This window comes from Balaenoptera acutorostrata, chromosome 14 (genome assembly GCF_949987535.1).
Source record: "Balaenoptera acutorostrata chromosome 14, mBalAcu1.1, whole genome shotgun sequence".
Classification (NCBI taxonomy): Eukaryota; Metazoa; Chordata; class Mammalia; order Artiodactyla; family Balaenopteridae; genus Balaenoptera; species Balaenoptera acutorostrata.
In genome coordinates, this window is record NC_080077.1 from 45,137,089 (window position 1) to 45,148,993 (window position 11,905).

Genomic DNA, 11,905 nt, shown 5'->3' on the forward strand with positions numbered 1-11,905 from the left:
CACACTAGAGTTTAAGAAAGGATAAATTGAACTACTGCATAAAAATAACAGATCGATTCTTATCTTGCTCTCTACTCTTCCTGGGTTCTCATTAGAACCAACAGGCTCTTACTTGTAAAAGACTTACCTTAAAGACAGAGGAAGAAAAGAAATTAACCTCACAACTAAGGGAGACACCAAAAGACACTTTTACCGAAGTTAACTCTGCAGGCTTTTCAGTGATTCCAAGAACCAGTTTCCTTTGAGAAAGGTAATTGTGAAAAACATTTCAAAATTGCTTTAAAACTATGGGCTGTGAAACTAAGTAGAAACATTTAATTCCAGTTGCCAAAGACACTGACATTGTTGGGCTCCACTTCTTGGCATCCCCCAAACCCACTGACCCAATATTGGCTAAGTGTGCATTTTCCAATACATTTTGCGGCATCGATATGAGCCTGCTTTTAAGATGATTACATCTTAAGTCCTGCCTAATTTTATTACTGAGAAAAAACACAACTGGTCTGAAACCACAAATTAATTCTACTAGATCGCAGTATGTCAAAGGGACAAAGGAGCCAACTGAAAGAGTACCCAACGTCCAAAGCTGAAACAATTTGAGCAACAAAATAAATAATAAAATAGTTCTGGATTACAACCCAAAGTATAAAAACAATATCCATGAGTCCATACTGATATAAAAATGATTGAATAAATAAATACATGAGGGAGAAAAGACAAATCTTTTGTGCGTAGGAATTCCAAATGTTCGGTGTAGATACCCTGCCCTTTCAGAAGTGGAGCGTGACCTCCCCCTCCTTAAGTGTGGACTGTGCATAGTGACTTCCTCCCAAAATGGACAAGGGGGAAAAGAATAACTTTACAGTGAGAAACCTGACAAACGCTATTTCAGCCGGGTGATCAAGGTCAACATCAGCCATGATAAGTCATATTTATGATCTGTACCCTTGATATGATGTGATGAAAATGGCACTTTACTTTTATGTTCTTCCTCCCCCAAACCTAAAACCCCAGTATTATAATGAGAAAAATACTAGACAAATCCCACTCGAGAGACGTTATAAAAATGCCTGACCAGTCCTTAAAATTGTCAAGGTCTTCAAACACAAGGAAAGTCTGAGAAACTTTCAAAGAAAAAAGGAGCCTGAGAAGACATGACTTTGTAAGGTGTCCTGGGTGAGATCCTGGAACAGAAATGGGATATTAGGTAAAAGATAAGAAAATTTGAATATAATTTGGTTTGGGGTTTTTTTAACATTTCCTTATTTTCTGCCACTGCAAGATGCTCCAGAATCACCTTGTATATTTCCTGCCCAGTCCTACAATCAGCCATTTCTCTAAAGAGCCTTGGTTACTTTTGTGAAGAATGATTTTAAAAACCAAGAACTGAGCGCTAGGTGTGCTCATTACCACCAGGGTATCATTGCTGTTTGTCCTTTGCAGCTGACAGAGTGAGGAAATACATGCGTGTATACTAAACCATGTATATATAATACATGTATCTATAAACAATTCTAAATTTAACCATCTGTACTGATATTAAGCTAAACATGAGTTCACACTTATGTCTCCAGCTCTAATCCATTACCGCAAGGATCATTCTGGCCTCCTCCCCTTCCTCTTCTGTAAACTCCTACTTCACTGTAGAAAAACTGGCTCACTATAGAAAAAAATTTTTCTGTTTCTTTAATTTTGTATCTATATGAGATTCTGGATGTTCACTAAACTTATTTCATGATGTAAGTCAAATCATTATGCTGTACACCTTTAACTTTTATACAGTGCTGTATGTCAATTATATCTCAATAAAACTGGAAGGGGAAAAAAAAATTCTACTAGAGAGTCTATCTTCCTGAACAAAAATGAAGCAAAGTTCACATTGTTTCTATAAATGCTATTATTATTTTTAACCAAAATACTGCTATAAGAAGTTTGGAATATGAGAGAAGTTTCCAGACTCTCTCTGACATGGGCAACCTCTATGTTTTGACCACATGGCTAATGAATGCCCCATACATTCAGGTGACCACTGTTGCCAGTCTAGTTCTACTAGAAAAAAATGGGGTAGAGAAAAGTAAAAGATATCACCGAAAGTCCAAATGGAACATCATAGTCTGATGCCAAGACCTTTTTAAAGATTTTCTAAAATAAAAAAGAAATGTGGAGAAAAGTGACCTGTTTGGGGAGAAAACAGATTAAGCATAGAGGAGAGGAGTTTTCAGACACTGTAATGTGTACCTGTATGAAAGGTTGAAGCAATCTTATATAGAATCAATATTTAACCAGTTAGCAAATACTTTGCTCTAATAAATAAAAATGCTAAGTAGAAACTATAAAGACAACTTGCATTTCAAACACTGAAACTGACCATTTCTTCTACATTCATGTAATTAAGTCATTTTTAACTTCTAAGATTTTCAAATCCAGATGAGCAGAGGTCATAAAATTAGAACCCCAGAAGATAAATGCTAACATCCCTTCTGGACAACCTCACTTAAACCTCTCTAAACAGAGAAGAACTCAAAGGCCTCCTTCATAAATCCATTCTAAAGGTTAAAACATTCAGAAAAACTTCCCTGTATTTAGCATAAATCCCTCTTGATGCCTGCACTACAGCGATTTCCTCTTCTTTTCTTCAGGGAAGATGGAAAACAGCTGTTCAACATTCCCTTTCAGGCTCCTTTTTCCTTCCTGCCAGGCCCATTCCCCCCATGGGAGCAGTGTAAACACTGCAGGTGATTCCTAAGTCCAGCTGGCCCCTGCCCGATTATCCACGGGGCTGGTGAGCCTGGCCCCATCCATACCTCCTAGGATGATTATCATTCAACTGCCAAGGCCCCAAGAAGAGCTCTTAACCAGAATTTGTGGAATTCCAGAAATCCATTACTTATAGTCTGTCCTCAGATATAGCCAAAAAACAAAAACAGCACTGTGTCAAGAAGAAAAGCTGACAGTCACAACTGTAAAGAAGGTAAGTGGTGCGATCCTGCAGCCAGGCCACCTTTACTACTGCTCTACCTGGTGTCAGGGTGTTGAGTGCACCTTGGCGTGAAACATTTTTAAACTACTTGATGATTTTTATCATGCAATTCTTGAGTTTCTTGTCACTGACGCAACTTTCTGGATGTAAGCTAACTTCAGAAATGCAATAACCCTTCCAATACTTCAATGTAAAGGACTACTCTAAATGAAAGTGTCAATTTGTAGTCTGTTATTTCTTTACATGAGTAATCTCTACCAGATTCACAACATAATCTACAGATTACTACATTTTACACTAAGATTTATATAACCAACCTAAGGTTGTTATCTCCCACTTCAGGAATTGCTAACAAATATCCCCATTTTTCTTGCAATAGCAATTAGACCCCCACAGTAAAGCCAGTATACTGCCTGTGTACTTCATCAATAAAAATATTACAGACCCACAAGCTTGGTGAACCCATTTCCTTTACAAATTCCTTTTAAGAGTATGAAATGCTGACTCAACTTTGTTGTGGTATAACATCTGCACACATTAAATGCCTATTGCTTAGTAGCTAAGTTTGTTACACATGAGAAAAACATAAAATCCTTTATTTAATCAACAAATTCACAACCCTATGGCATCTGTGTATGCAATGAATATTTCAAATGGAAAGATTTAAATGACAGCTTTTTAAATGAGTGTGGACCTACTCAATTTCTACTGAAAGATCATGTACACGAATTTAAACACACACAAGGAATTTTACTATGATTATCCTACTGTTTTCCACATTAACTGGGGAGAAGAGAGGCACTATTAATTCCATAAATAATACCAAAAAATGTTTCTGGCATGCAGACACATATATACCCTCAGCTGCAAACTCTCTCTGACTCTGTCTAGGACAAAGCAGATGGCCACCTACAATGGATACGTCACATATGTGTAATTGAGAGTTAACTGCATACATGTCTTTTGCTATATTTTTAAAAACAGGACTACACTTACCTAATGGTTATAACTATTCTCACATATAAAATGCCAAAACAAATCATGCTTATTATCAGGATGTTTATAGCTTCTACATATTACAAAAGAGGCAAATTCTGTTCTTTCAGAAATTACCTACTAACATTTGATGACAACACTTAACCAAGATCATGTTTATGGAACACCCCAAGGGAGTCGAAACAAATAGAAGGAAATTCAGCGGTAATCTTAAAGCACATCAAAATTCATAGTGTTATTCGGAATTAAGGACTGAACTCCATTCAAGAAATAAACAGATGGCCTCAACAATCTTTTCTTCTCTTCCCAAAGTAAAATCATTCCCTTTTATTTTCTGTGATATTCAACAGACTCTCTGAATATTCTACCTCCTGCAGGTTTATACCCTTCTGGGCATCTGACAGAGGATCTGAAATCCACACCCTCAGCAGGCTGGAGCTTGCTGAGACAAGTAGAAGGAAGCAACACAATTGGTAAAGCACCCAAAAACGTGAAGCCAGCTATTGAGAGCTGAGCAATGAGCCTAGGGTTTTGTGGGAATTAGAAGGAGCCCCAGGGTGGAATCCTGACGAGGATGAGAAGAGATAGGCAGAGTGAGAGGAGAGAGCTGTGGGAAGAGGGTCTGTAAATAGCCAGTTTACAGAAGCCTGGGAAGCACATAAGCATTCCAGGGAGCTGACAGTTCAGGGACAGTAATGAGTAGTAAGCGGGATAATAAATTAGATCTGTAGGAAAATGAAATGTAAGAGTCTTTAACAACATGAATGTGGAGTCATAAAGGAGAAAAATAGAATTACATATGCCATTTAGGTTAATCTCATGTTTAAGGTAGACCACTAATTACTTGCAAATGAGAGACAATAGGTCTTCCTTGGTGGCGCAATGGTTGAGAATCTGTCTGCCAAAGCAGGGGACACGGGTTCGAGCCCTGGTCCAGGAAGATCCCACGTGCCGCGGAGCAACTAAGCCCGTGAGCCACAACTACTGAGCCTGCGCTCTAGAGCCCGCATGCCGCAGCTACTGAAGCCCGCACGCCTAGAGTCCGTGCTCCGCAACAAAGAGAAGCCACTGCAATGAGAAGCCTGCGCACTGCAACAGAGCTGCCCCTGCTCGCCACGACTAGAGAGAGCCCGCGCGCAATAGGGAAGACCCAATGCAGCCAAAAATAAAATAAATAAATAAAAAAAAAATGAGGGACAAGTCTCTTACTTTCACGGTATTTCCATTTCTACACGCCTAAAATGAGGATAAGACACCTGCTCTACATCACTCTCCATTTCCACTAGGCTAAAATATCAGATTAGAATTATTTGAAAAAATATTAAATTACTAGGCAGTTTTAAAATGCAAGCATTCATGTAGCTGTATGATCTGTCAAGGACTCTTCCTTCAATTGTCTAAATGTATGTGAATTCATAAGTAAGAGTTTATTAACGCTAGTGTCTCCTCTTAATCACGTCCACAATACTTTCTAATTTTCTTTCCAGTATGATTCTTCCCTGCAATATCTCTCCACCATCCCCTAACCAAACCACTCTTCCATATGCAACTAGAAGTTGTGAAACAATAAAGTTAGATGGGTCAGAACTTGGGACTACATTTATTAACTAACATATATAAAAAGATTTTCTTTAAAGAAAAATTGCTTCAATTAAAAGTATTATCCACTTAATGCAAAGTTTGATTTTTAACATCTTTCTTGGAGTATAATTGCTTTACAATGTTGTGTTAGTTTCTGCTGTATACCAAAGTGAATCAGCTATATGTATACATATATCCCCATATCCCCTCCCTCTTGCGTCTCCCTCCCACCCTCCCTATCCCACCCCTCTAGGTGGTCACAAAGCACCAAGCTGATCTCCCTGTCCCATGCAGCTGCTTCCCACTAGCTATCTATTTTACATTTGGTAGTGTATAGGTGTCAATGCTTCTCTTTCATTTTATCCCAGCTTACCCTTCCCCCTCCCCGTGTCCTCAAGTCCATTCTGTACCTCTGCGTCTTTATTCCTGTCCTGCCCCTAGGTTCATCACAACCTTTTTTTTTTTTTTTTGCAAAGTTTAATTTTTAAAACATAATTTCCTATTAGAGTTGGGCATTAGAGTTGGCAAGACTTTTTGAAATTCATCCATTTCTAATTATTGCTATCACCAAATAGAAGCATGGATCAGTGCCTCTGGAATCTAGGACTTTAATCTCTATTTCCATTCTGCCCTTAATTAATCATATGAATTTTACTGGAAAATAATTTCTTTTTGGTACTCTGGGCTTATACGCTTGCCTAATTCCCATGTTGGGCACTGACTCAGGTTTAGAGGATTACATTGTGTCATCTAAACACCTACTGGTAATTTGGTGACCACCAAAGAGTTTTATTCTACAAATCACTGTAGGTGAAGATAATGTAATTCCAAGATGAGCAAACCCTAAGGCATTTTATAATATAGTAATAAGAACTGTCCTGCCCTCCGCTTGGACCCATTATTTCAGAAGGGTTGCTGGACATGGAATCTCTGCCTTACCCACTCCTTCGTAATAGTAAAGATCCAGCCCCTCTCAGTAAATGGAATAAAAGTATCCACTATAATGATGGAGTTCCCTCAACCAGACATTCTTGATCTCCTCAAAGGCCTGCCACAAACATATCCCAGGACAATAACAGTATTTCTTTTTTTTTTTTTTTTTAAATGGAGGAGGGTGAAAAAAGGATAAGAAAATGTGTTATATCTAGGACTCAAACATGCTAATGACAAGTAATATTTAATACATGCTGCAAATACAAAATACTAGTCCTTTAGTAGTTTCTTTACCCCTTTGGAACACAAAGGTTACTGATATATTAAAACCCAAATTTAAATGTATCTTTCTTTATTCCTGTCCATTCATTTGTTGAAATCATAATAGAGCAGATATCATGTAATTTCTTTCAAGAACATGTAATTTCTTTCATGCCTTACTGTAATCCAAGGCAAGTAGAAATAAATACCAAAATATTCTGCTACAAATAATATCAAGAAATGTATAACCAAATATTTTTTTGTTTAATTGCAGAATGCATTTTCATCTATGATCTTAAAACACTTTTTCAGAGATTAAAAAAAAATCTTTATAATGAGGTATTGGGAAGGGCAGGGCAACATCTGTGAAGTTAAGAACTCTCGCTCCTGGATGACCACCAGATCAAGGCTGCACTGTGGGATATTGGACCGGAAAACAAATATCATTGAAAACCTGTAATTAGCTAATTTGTGGACTAATTTTATAAACACTAAAGTAGATGCACACACAAATGTTAGGTATTATGATGGTCCTGACCTCATGTGGCAAACCTAGCTAACTTCTTACCCAGTGTCTTTCCATAACCAGGCCCCTAACCTCAGATGGAGGAACTTTAAACAGCTTCTACCCAGCAGGACCAGGAAGGTGCTAATAATCCCCTCAGTGACAAAGGCCTAAACCGTATTCTGTGGCAAATTTCCCTCTTTATCCACATTTCTTTTTTTTGAGAATTCCGTTTTACTTGGTAACTGTACTATCGATACTTTTTAACCTGAATGTAAAAATGTACTATGTAGGCCACTGTACTTAACGAAAACTAGACAACACTGATACTGACATCATATACCAATTAATGAAAAATGATGTTTCTCAAGCCCAAACTCTCAGGTGCTGCTTATTTATGGTTTCTCCCTTTCTACCTTAAGAGCTTGGGGAGAGCCAGGGCAGTTTCTTATATCCCTCTGTTAAGTCTCCTAAGTAACCAGCACTGTCTTGCACTTATTGCTGAACCCACACAGAGGGGTCACTAGATGATGGAGGCATCAAATTCAATATTTTCTCTTCTCCATTTTTACTAGAACACATCTTACCTACACACTTCATAAAAGGACATGTATCTGTATGGGACCTTGTAGTACACGACACACAAATACTCAGATAATCCTATATTTTATTTCTTCCATGCACATTACGAACAATTTGGGGATCCCATTTTAGAAGTAGTGTCAGAATATTCTATAAAATATTGCACATAATATTTCATTTCATACGGTTTATCATTTATTGAGAAATTTTTAAAAACTGAAGAAAAGGAAATTCCTGAAAGGTTAAGTCTATAATGTGAAAAATAAAATACTGGAAAAAAAAAACTGTTTTGAAACTATTTCTCAATGAGAACCCCCCTTCTCAAATTTAATGTAACATTAACTAAACCATGACTAATGAAAAAATGTTTTAAAAAACTTTATAACACGGAGATTCCCAGAAATTAAAAGTGGCATTTCCTGATCTAAGGAATTCCAGGTAAATGAGGCTCACCTACTTTTTTTTAAGCAATGGATTCGGTTTCAGCTCTAATGCCCGCCAGCCTAAGCAGAGGCTGATGCCTCAAATGAGCAATGAAAATGAGGACGTTCTCGGGTCACAAACTTAGCTCAGATTCCAGCCGCAACAGATCTTGAGCCCATGTGGCATTGCTCACAGAGCTTCCCAGCCTGTGAGTCAAGTACGCCCCAGCCCCACCCTACCACCAGGGGCTGCCAGGGAGTGAGGTTTACCAACAATTTCTCCAAGTGTCGGCGGAGCCGGGCGGCTCTGGAATCCAGCGTCTGGGGGAGGCTCGGGACGTGCCTACCCGGCTTCCACAATCGCAGAGGCGGGCTGCCAGCGCCAGGATCGGCACCCACGACCACTACCACCCCAATTAACGGGGAGATGCAGGGAAGGGAGGGCGCGAAGCTGTGCCAGGCTACCGGGCAGAGGGAAGCTGGAGCCCCCCGGCCGTCCAGGAAATCGCTGTTGGGCCGGCCAGACCCGACGCACCGAAAGTGATCTGAGTTCTTATGGTGCGCCCGGCTCTGCGCTGGGCGCTCGAGGGCTGGGAAGGGACTCAAAGCTGCCCCGCCGCCGGGGAAACCCACGGCTCCGGCTTCACGCCTCGCGCGCCCTCCAGGAGCCCAGAAGAACCGGGCTCGGGCGCGCAGCTCGCGGCGCTCGGCGCTCGGCGCCCGGCGGGGGACGTGGCTCTTCGCCTGCCTCCCGCCGGCGCCCGGCCACCCGCCCGAAACTCCGGAAGAAAGTTGCGCCGCGCGGGGCCCAGAGCGGCGCCCGCCGCGCGCCCCTGCCCACCACTCGCGCGCCCCTCCGCTTACCGCTCCCCGCCGCGGCTTCGTCCTCTCGGGCGTCGCCTCCCAGCTTGGGCCCAGGCTCCGGAACCCCTTCCCGGCCCCCCTCACTCCAGGGCGCCCGGGCCCCCGGCGCCCTCGGAGCCGAGCCCTCAGCGCGCCCGCCGCGCCATGGGTGCGGGTGGGCGCCGCGCCACAGGATGCGCCGCTGCAGCCTCGGGCGGCGCTACTACGAGCCGGGCCGGCGCGGGCGGGTGGGGTGTGGGCGAAAGGGGAGGAGGGCGGGACGCGGCGGGCGCTGAGGCTCAGCTGCAGGGAGGAGGAAACCGCAACGTCACCAGCGCCCCGGGAGGCGAGGACGGGGAGGGAGAAACGGGGACCCCTTCCCGCCGCCGGACCCCGACCTCCGGCCCGCGCCGCTTTCTCTTCCTCCTCCTCTCCCGGGACTCGCGGCTCTCGGCCTTCCCCTCCGCTCGGGCCCCGACTCCACGCACCCCTACCCTGCCAGGCCTCTTTGGCTTCAACTTGCTCTAGTTTCTAATGACCCCACGCGCTTCGGGTTCAACTCTAGAATCGCCCCCAGGCGAAGGGTACTTTTGGAGGCCCGAGGGGAGGGGCTGATGCTTCCATAGAGCTCCGGGAGAGGGAACCGTTTTCCTCCAACGTTGAGAACTTGACTACCGAGGCTGTTACCCACTCCCCTCGCCTTTTCCAAAATTGTTACCCCTCCGTTTCTCCCGAATTCGGTTTTACTCTCTTCTCAGACAGCAGGGTGGAAATCACCTATTTAGAAGCAGTCCTCGCCTTAACCGTACTAACAAAACACAGTAAAGCCAAAAGCACTGAACCCTGCAAACTGAACGGATGTTAATCAAAGGTAAAGGGTCAGGAACAGAACATTTGATATATACAACGCACAAGAGGAAATTTAATTTACCTTATCTCCTAGGCCTGGGTGGACGAGGGAGAGAAAGAGAGAGAGAGGGAGACACCCCCCCCCCCATCCGTCTGAGTTTTTCAGGTGGAGGATTTGCAACCTTAGTAGCCACAGCCCCTTTGGAGAAGTTTCCTGCCTTCTCTTCAAGCAGCCATTGCACACAGCCTGATCCAACCTGGCCTCAGGAAAGTGGCGGATAAGACCAGGGCCGTCACCGCAGGGCTTCCTCAGCCTTGGCTTGTAATTAACCTGCCAGAGCTGGGCGGTACAGAAGTGACAGATGTTCATCCATTCTTTAGCACTAGAGGTGTTTTACCTGAGAGCAGTGCTTTTCTCCCTTGATTCTCCCGTGCTTTGTTTGAGCTCTGAAGGGCCACCTCCAACCATTTTCCCGTCCGCAGAGGATCTCAAGACCTACAGAGTAGTTTCCCTCAGGCCACGTTAGAAAGAAATGTGGATGTCGACTTTTATGCTTCTTTTTTTCAGAAATTGCATTTGGAGAGAAATTCCTTACAAAATGGTCAAGAGGAAGTGGTTTTGTTAAAATATTTTAAATGTTCACTCAAGTAAACCACTAATTTGCATAAACTTCCAGATGTTTTAGAGGTGGACTGTGGAGGAGATAAGGGGCTCTAGAACTTAAAACTAGTTTAATCTGGTTTAAATCCTCATTTTGCAATTTACTACGAGGGTCCTTGGAAAACTAACCTCAGAGCCTCCGTTTTCTCATCTGTAATGTAGAGATATAATACCTCCATCGAACAGTTATAGAGAGGATACAGTAAAAATATCGAATATTTGGGTTACTACATGCCAGATACTGTGCTAAGAGATTTACATATATTAATTCAATTATTAGAGAAGATTCATTGTGAAAGTGTCTAGCTGTAGTATGTAACCCGTAAGTGTTCATTTACACTTACCTTCCCAAATTTGGAAGAGACCTTAGTAAAAGCATCTGGTTTGATTTACTTAACCTCTAGATAAGTAGTCATCTAACTCAGTGGTTCTCCAACCTAGAACATTAAATCAGCAGGGGAGCTTTGATAAAATACTTTTTAATGGGGACCCCACACCAGACCAATAAATCAGAATCTCTAGGGCTAACATGTAAGCATCAGCATTTTAAAATCTCTTCCCAGGTGATCAGAATGTGCAACCAGGATTAAGAAATCTTCAAAGGAGACAGTACCCACTGTCTTTTATTCCCCTTTGCCCCCAGTTTTGCTGTAAATTGACCTGGAAATCTGCTTCTGAATAACATCCACCTCTTGCAAATGGCCCCCAAATAGCAGGACTCAAAGATCTGCAATCCTGCCCTCTGGGGTCTTCTAGGATGCATTTAGCATTATTTCCACAGGAGAGTGCTTCAATTTGTCTGGATACCTACCAACTCCATCAGCTTTTCCTCATCTTTTCTGAAAGCCCTTGGAAGGTGGTTTACTTTGCCATTGTTCCTCTCAAAATCTGATCCCCAAAATTGAGTTCAAGGTTTTGTTCAAATAACACAGATGTTTAACGGCTTTGTTCTAATTACTGTATTTCCCCCAAGTAAATCCTAGGAACTATTATGGCAGCAATATTACCCTATTGACTCCTATGTTACAATCTACTAAAACTCTGAAGTAGTAACATCTTTTTCACACCCACTCCAAAACACTTCTTCCCAAGCCACACGCATTATAGTTTGTTCAACACTTAGCACAATAAAATTTAATAGAATCACATGTTAAGTTAGGCCTCTTCTTTTAGCTTATTGACATGTTATGTATCACTGATGTAATTGAGTAATTCTACGTCCCAGCTTCACGTGTTCTGCAACTTCAGTCTGTATGCCATGTCAACATTCAAGTTCTCATTCTCAGATGCCT

General features: G+C 42.2%; 1 protein-coding gene across 3 annotated transcripts in view; it reads right to left on the reverse strand.

The window, feature by feature from the left end:
* The window catches only part of DSE (dermatan sulfate epimerase), a 71,056-nt gene extending 60,548 nt beyond the window's left edge, over positions 1-10,508 (reverse strand). Inside the window, exon 1 of one of the 3 annotated variants that reach the window (XM_007190737.3) lies at positions 10,351-10,508. The gene's annotated coding sequence lies outside the window, so the exon portion shown is untranslated. Of the gene's footprint in view, positions 1-9,124; positions 9,277-10,350 lie in introns of those variants that run through there. The other 2 variants (XM_057527838.1, XM_057527836.1) reach the window with 2 other exon arrangements.
* Between the last annotated feature and the right edge of the window lie 1,397 nt (positions 10,509-11,905).